This window comes from Bos javanicus, chromosome 1, assembly GCF_032452875.1.
Source record: "Bos javanicus breed banteng chromosome 1, ARS-OSU_banteng_1.0, whole genome shotgun sequence".
Taxonomy (NCBI): Eukaryota; Metazoa; Chordata; class Mammalia; order Artiodactyla; family Bovidae; genus Bos; species Bos javanicus.
In genome coordinates, this window is record NC_083868.1 from 5801403 (window position 1) to 5809901 (window position 8499).

Sequence of the window (8499 nt, forward strand, 5' to 3'; positions counted from 1 at the left end):
GTATAATCATAAGGGATTTGATTTAGGTCATATCAGAATGGTCTAGTGGTTTTCCCTACTTTATTCAATTTAAGTCTGAATTTGGCAATAAGAAGCTCATGATCTGAGCCACAGTCAGCTTCTGGTCTTATTTTTGCTGACTGTATAGAGCTTCTCCATCTTTGGCTGCAAAGAATATAATCAATGTGATTTCAGTGTTGACCATCTACTGATGTCCATGTGTAGAATATTCTCTTATGTTGTTGGAAGAGGGTGTTTGCTATGACCAGTGCGTTCTCTTGGCAAAATTATATTAGCCTTTGCCCTGCTTCATTCCATACTCCAAGGCCAAATTTGCCTGTTACTCTTGGTGTTTCTTGACTTCCTACTTTTGCATTCCAGTCCCCTATAATGAAAAGGACATCTTTTTTGGGTGTTAGTTCTAAAAGGTCTTGTAGGTCTTCATAGAACCATTCAACTTCAGCTTTACTGGTTGGGGCATAGACTTGGATTACTGTGATATTGAATGGTTTGCTTTGGAAAGAAACAGATCATTCTGTCGTTTCTGAGATTGCATCCAAGTACTGCATTTCAGACTCTTTTGTTGACCATGATGGCTAATCCATTTCTTCTAAGGGATTCCTGCCTACAGTAGTAGATACAATGATCATCTGAGTTAAATTCACCCATTCCAGTCCATTTGAGTTTGCTGATTCCTAGAATGTTGACATTCATTCTTGCCATCTCCTGTTTGACCACTTCCAATTTGCCTTGATTCGTAGACCTGACATTCCAGATTCCTATGTAATATTGCTCTTTATAGCATCAGACTTTGCTTCTATCACCAGTCACATCCACAACTGGGTATTGTTTTTGCTTTGGCTCCATCCCTTCATTCTTTATGGAGTTATTTCCCCACTGATCTCCAGTAGCATATTGGGCACCTACTGACCTGGGGAGTTCCTCTTTCAGTATCCTATCATTTTGCCTTTTCATACTGTTCATGGGGTTCTCAAGGCAAGAATACTGAAGTGGTTTGCCATTCCCTTCTCCAGTGGACCACATTCTGTCAGACCTCTCCACCATGACCTGCCCATCTTGGGTGGCCCCACAGGGCATAAAATGATTGTTATAAGTAGCAATCTCATAGAGTAGAGGAACACTTCTGAAGACTTCTTACACATTCTTCTATGTGTAAGAACACACATAGAAGCAGTTGAGCATTCCAAAATGTGAAAACAATACAGCAATATCTCAAACAAAAGCAAATGCATATACAAGTATTGGATGAGAGGAAATTGATAAATAATTTGGAGTGTGGAAAGAAACAAATTAGAAAAAGAAGGTTGGAACCAAATCATAGATTATTATGTGAAAGAACTATACTGAAAAGATGAGTTTGGATTCAGACTGAGCTAGGGTTACCAGCTTCAAAAATTATTAGCTGGATGTTCTTTAGCATGTTATTTGTTTTCCCTGATTTCTAGTGCCAACCACACAGAGTTCACAGAGTTGTGAGAATTAAGTAAGTTATCTTGTGCAAAGGTGAGACCTCATATTTAATTAGCAACAAGAGACAGGCAGTTTATATAAATGAGCACAAGAGAGTCTCACATAAGGATTCAGTACATCATATTTCAAATAGTATCTTAGGTTCTGTTTTTATTTTTCATGAACACAGTTGGCCAGTATGGTTAGTGTATTCAGTATGTAGAAATAGTCTTTCACAAAGAAATATGTTCTTTCTTTCATATTTTTAAAAACATAGAGACCTCGATATTTTTTTCACTTTGCTAGAGACTAGAGTTCAAGAAATATTATTTCACCACTTTTTAAATTTTACCTTATGACAAAAACAGTGCAAATACATTAACAACTTCTAATCATGTTAATTCTCAGATTGAAAGAAAGTGGTGAACTCCAGGACCATATCCTAGGATAAAAGGAAATATATATATATTTTTTAATTTAGAAATTTATTCTGTTTAATCCACAAGCTTTATATAGCTTTAGTTAAAAAAAAAAACAGAAACAAAAACAAAACAAAAACAGTGAAAACAAGACACTATTTCAAAGTCTGGGCCCTTCCAGCTTTCCAAATACAAGAGCTCTGAAAGTTGTATATTCCGACTGGAGCAAGACAAAATTATGAATGGAGCCATGACATTTCATAAAGCAAAATTTTATGTAACTGAAGGATCCTTCCTGGGGCTAATTAATAGCCTTTACAAAAAAAGAGAAAAGAATGAAATTCCAGTGTTCCAAATCAACTTGTTACACATCTATATAAACCCACAGTGTCCTGGCAAACAACATGCTTTCACTTTCTGTCTCATCTTAGAGCTCGAATCCTGATTCATTTCAGCAGAGACTCCACAGGCAACAGGAAAGATTGTGGCATTAAAATAGTCATTTATACTTTTGTGGTAGTTCAACAGTGGTCTTATTTCTGGGCAAGCTTGCAAACCATCAAGGTTGAAAGCATCATAACTTAAATGGGTGCTAAGACTCAAATGAGAAAAATGGAAAAGGAAAGAAAAAGTAGAAAGAAAAACCTCTGGGAATAGCCAGGGGTATTTAAAGGAACCATAAGAATGCCAACAATATTTTAAAAGGGCATTTTTCTTTTTTGGCTTAAAATACTTCACTCTAAATGAATTTATGTCAGCTGTCAATGAAAGAATGTCCCTAATACACTGTGGACACCTTTTGCAATGTAAATCCATGCCCTTTTTTTTACATGGTGAACTTCAACCTAGCAATTATTACAACAAATGTTATAGTCTAAAGCTCAAACACATTTTAGCAATTTTGAAATTGAATTGCATACAAACCAAATAAAATTTACATCGTAACAAACATTTCCACCTAGGACTGTGGGGACACTTGAGCCTTCCGCATTGATCTCAGGGCCTTTTCACGCAGGTGCTTTTCTAAGTCATCAAGGTTATCTTCAGCCTCACTTTCAGTCTCCTTCTTAGGCTCTGGCTCTGCCTCTGGTTCTTCCTGTGCTGATGTGGTTGTGGGAGCAGCTACAGCTGCAGGGGTTATAGCAGCTGTAGCAGCAGCAGCTACAGCCTTCTCATTTTTGTGTTTTTTTGGTGCTTCTGTGCTTCTTATCCTTTTTGTGTTTCTTGTCCTTCTTTTTCTTCTTTGTCTTTCCACCTCCTTCTGGGTCTGAATTCCTTGCCAGTGACAGGCTTGGTATTGGGCTTTTAGCCTTTTTAACCGGCACCGCTGGTGACCAGTTGGTGGAGGGTGACTAAGACTGGATAGGTGACGGAGGTGCTGGGGGCTTTTTAGCTGCTGGCTCAGGAGATCCCGAGACAGATTGGGAAGATGAGACCCTCCTTACCAACTGAGGGCTTGGTGAGGCAGCTTTTTATCTTTTTGGGTTCCGGAGTCCTGGAGACTATCCTAATGGGCCTAGAACTTGGAGATGGGGACTGCCTTCTTTGGGGTGACAATGATGCTCCTCTTTGAACAGGTGGAGGACTTGAGGTCTGAGGAGCGCGAGGCCATGGTGAGGGTGAATACTGTTTTTTTGGCTGTGGTGACTGGGCCTCATGGGCAGATCAACTCGGGGAAGACCCTTTCTTATGCTTTGATGACAATGAAGGCGAACGTCTCTTGGTGAATGGGGAGCTTCCTTGTTTGGGAGGTGGTGAATGGGAAACCCGTCGCTTTGGTGTTGGAGATGGTGATGCCCTTCGTTTAGGAGGGGGAGGCCGTTCTTCTCTTTGGAGGTGGAGAAGGAGAGTATCTCCTCTGTATTGGAGGAAAGTATCTTCTTGGGGAAGGTGAAGGACGACATGGAGGAGGAGACGGAGTCCTTCGACGTGGTGGTGGTGTGGAAGACCTGTGTCGACGAGGTGGAGGAGCAGGAGGAGAACGTCGCCTTCTGGAGGGAGGTGGGGAGGGACTTCTCCTCCGTCTACCATGAGGGGAAGCCTCTTTCTGGCGCTTTCGAGGTGATGAAGAGGCACTCCAGGAAGGGGAATGTCTCCGTCGCCTGCCTACCTCACCATTCTTCACAAGGGATCTTTTGGGTCGTTCATCTTCTGAGGAAGAGGAGGAGCCAGAATCAGATGAAGACTGCTGGTTCTGTCGTCTATATTGGCATCTCTGCAGCACAGAATCTGCTGCAGCCATTTTGCCACCTTTATCTTCTTCTGATTCAGATAACTCTACTTTCCGAGGCTTCGGTGCTGGTGAAGGGGATTCTCTTTTCTTAGTACCTTTATGTTTTGTCACTTTACCTGAAGTTCTCCCTGGAGAGACAGAAACACGACTTCTCCTTGTATGGTTTGACTGCTGGGGTGTTCGGGAATGACGAGTTTTTGGCGGCGGAATAGCTGGAGGTGATGGCCTATGCCTTCGCGTCAGAGGACTTGCTGAAGGAGATAACCTACGAGTTTTTCGAGGAGGGCTAGATGTCCTCTTCGGAGGCTTCTTTGGTGGTGACTGGGAACTAGACGAAGAAGATGATGAACTACTCCCAGACAAGGATGCCGATGAATGCCTTCTTCGTCTCACTGGAGATCTACTCCTATACCTTGGTGGAGGAGGCATGCGTCTCGGTGGGGTTCTTCTTAGAGGAGATGGCCTTCTTCTTGGGCTTGGCTGTCTTTTAGGTGAGTATGATCTTGACCGAGATCTATGGTGCCTTCTTGGTCTAGTATGAGAAGGAGAGCGAGAACGTGTCTGGTATCTTGACTTGGAACATGACCGAGATCTTGGCCGGGTCTTTTCCTTTTCCTTTTTGGAGTTTTTCTCCAGAGAAGGTTCTTTAGGCTCTAGTACTGGTTCAGTCTTGGAAACTTTCAGAATGTCACTAGTAGAAGTGGCCTCTTGTAGTGAAGGTTCTTTTACTTTCACTGATGACTCTGGGAGCTCTGGAGTTTTTTCCTTCTTCTCTGGAGCAGGGGAAGGACTCCAGCTTTTGGTTCTGTGACAGGGAGATGGAGAATGACTGCGCTTTCTCTCTCTCCTGACAGGGAAAGATTGTCTTCGAGGGGAAGGAGAACTGGATTTGCGTCTTCTTGGGCTTTGAGACGGCTCCCTTTTTTCTCTTCTGCTTTATTTTTCTTCTTTATCCCTCTTATCCTTGTCTTCATCTTGCTTTTTCATAGATGCCAACTTTTCTTGTTCAATCTGTCTCTGTTGTATTTCTTCCTTCTTCAGTTCTAGGAGAGCAGAAGGGATTCCAGTGATGTTTTCTTGTGCATTTAACAGTAGGGGCCACAGTTCTCCCGTAAATTCCCTAGCATTTTTTCCATTCAAAAACCTGGTCAGGCTGATTTGCATCATTTTTGAATCTGGATTCTTCACTTCCAGCTGATTGAATATAAACTCAATCACAACATCATCTTCAAACCCAAGGATTTCCATTACTTGTTTTGTTATACAAGGCTTTATAACCTCCAAAATTGCTTTGCTCATGTCCACCTTTTTTTCCTAGGCATTCTGCTAATTTCAGCTGCTTCAGTAGCTTCTTCTGTTTGTTGCAGAACCGATTATCCTGTTCTGCACTTGTTCTGCAGAAGAATCCTGCATCCATCTTGCTGCCTCGCTCAGAGATCACTCCCTATCCCCAAAAGGAAACATTTTGACAGTTTTAGTAGATTGTCCTTTAGGAGTCAGGCTAAGACTTACAAGATTTCAAAAATAATCAGAGTACCAATATATCTTTCGATCTCTTCCTTTTAAAATTTTGAAAACCTGTTCAATTAAAAAAAAAAAGAACACTGGGGCAATTGATGTATGTCATTTGAGTAAAATTTGAAAGAATCCTTGGCCTTCAGAGATTCTCTATAACTACTTACTGAACAAATGAATGATAACTGAATTATTCATTGATTGAATAGATGAAAGCAGGGCCGATTTGACCCACTGTTTTTGAATTCTGAAGTGAAGTATGTATCATATATGCCAGCAAATACTTCTCAGTAAATCTTTATTCTTGTTTTTGGCCAATCACTGAACAGCTTTAAGGAGAAGGATGATGTTACCTGAACCGCTTTAAGAAGGATATTCTGTTTTATCAATTAAATTTAGTTGTATCCAACACAGAGACTAGATTTATATAGGAAGTAATCAGACAGAGGAAAGTCATTGCAATATTGCCTGAAAAGAGCTTGCAAAAGTCTATGTAAGAGAGAAGCAAAGAAATAGGAACAAATGGTAGCTATTGACAACATTTTAAAAGAACAGCCTAATCTAATTTGTTGTAAATGAAGATTAAGAGAAGGATAAAAACCAAACCAACCTGAAGATTTTGAGTCTTGGTTACAGAAGTAAAGGGCTTATCTTAGTAGAAATAAGGAGGTATAAGAATGAGTCCAAATTTCACAAGCTGCCTTTGAGATATTGATGGTTAACAAACATGGCAAGAGATACCTAGGAATTAGTTGACATGCAAGACTTTTCTTTGAAACTAGTTAAGATTTTGAATGCAAATTTTTAAACTACATGTAAAATTGATAGTGAAAAGCATGAAAGAAGATGCAGCTATCCTGGGAGGAGTCATAGAGTATTAAAAAAAGAAAAGCATGGTACTCCATTTTGCAAAATGAGTACATTTTGAGGACTGAAAAGAAGGACATGACAATGGAGAATTTATGGTTAGGTGGATACTGAGAGATTCAAGTGAGGCAGAATCAAATAAATGATTCAAAGAAGAGAGTTTCAAGAAATGTAGAAAACTGATCCCATGAGACAGTTTAGAAAGGCACGTATAAGAATGAGAAGAAACCACTGAATTTGATCACTAGCTGGGCACTGATGACCAGTAACCTAGCATTTCAGCAGAGAAAAACCAGTGATGGCCAATAAAGAGTGAGCAGGCAAAGAAAAAAAAAGAAAAAGAAGAGACAGCTAATATAAAGTTTATTTGTAGATATGAGTCATAGAGTTGAAAAGTGGGGATGGGGTTGCGGCAATCAGATTTCACCAGCTCTTGTTCACTTATTCTGTGTTCTCTTGATACGTCTTTATATGTTTCATTTGTTACAGATTGATGGGTTTGACTGTAATTGTGCTGAGTCAGTCTAGATGTTAAAATCACCATTGGCATGAAACCTTGGATTATTATTAATCTATTGAATAGACCTGAAAAATGATTCTGTGAAAGTGCTGCACTCAATATGTCAGCAAATTTGGAAAACTCAGCAGTGGCCACAGTACTGGAAAAGGTTGGCTTTCATTCCAATCCCAAAGAAAGGCAATGCCAAAGAATGCTCAGAATTACCGCATAATTGCACTCATCTCACAAGCTAGTTAAGTAATGCTTAAAATTCTCTAAGCAAGGCTTCAACAATATATGAACCATGAACCTCCAGATGTTCAAGCTGGTTTTAGAAAAGGCACAGGAACCAGAGATCAAATTGCCAACATCCACTGGACCATCGAAAAAGCAAGAGAGTTCCAGAAAAACATCTATTTCTGCTTTATTGACTATGCCAAAGCCTTTGACTGTGTGGATGATAATAAACTGTGGAAAATTCTGAAAGAGATGGGAATACCAGACCACCTGACCTGCCTCTTGAAAAATCTGTATGCAGGTCAGGAAGCAACAGTCAGAACTGGACATGGAACAACAGACTGGTTCCAAATAGGAAAAGGAGTATGTCAAGGCTGCATATTGTCACCCTGCTTATTTAACTTCTATGCAGAGTACATCATGAGAAATGCTGGACTGGAGGAAGCACAAGCTGGACTCAAGATTTCCGGGAGAAATATCAATAACTTCAGATATGCAGATGACACCACCCTTATGGCAGAAAGTGAAGAAGAACTAAAGAGCCTCTTGATGAAAGTGGAAAAGGAGAGTGGAAAAAGTGGCTTAAAGCTCAACATTCAGAAAACTAAGATCATGGCGTCTGGTCCCATCACTTCATGGGAAATAGATGGGGAAACAGTGTCAGACTTTATTTTTCTGGGCTCCAAAATCACTTCAGATGATTGGTGCAATCAGGTGCAATCACTGCAATCAGATGGTGATTGCAGCCATGAAATTAAAAGACGCTTACTCCTTGGAAGGAAAGTTATGACCAACCTAGACAGCATATTCAAAAGCAGAGACATTACTTTGTCAACAAAGGTCCATCTAGTCAAGGCTATGGTTTTTCCAGTATCATGTATGGATATGAGAGTTGGACTTTAAAGAAAGCTGAGCACTGAAGAGTTGATGCTTTTGAACTGTGGTGTTGGAGAAGACTCTTGACAGTCCCTTGAACTGCAAGGAGATCCAACCAGTCCTGATCCTAAGGAAGATCAGTCCTGAATATTCATTGGAAGGACTGATGCTGAAGCTGAAACTCCAATATTTTGGCCACTTGATTCGAGGAGCTGACTCATTTGAAAAGACCTTGATGCTGGGAAAGATTGAGGGCAGGAGGAGAAGGGGACAACAGAGGATAAGATGGTTGGATGGCATCACTGACTCAATGGACATGGGTTCGGGCGGACTCCAGGAGTTGGTGACGGACAGGGAGGCCTGGCGTGCTGTGGTTCATGGGG

The 8499-nt window shown here is 40.7% G+C and overlaps 1 pseudogene; it reads right to left on the reverse strand.

Annotated features, from left to right (window-relative positions):
* Positions 1 to 2420: 2420 nt before the first annotated feature.
* On the reverse strand, positions 2421 to 5572 carry LOC133248963 (serine/arginine repetitive matrix protein 1-like; annotated as a pseudogene).
* Between the last annotated feature and the right edge of the window lie 2927 nt (positions 5573 to 8499).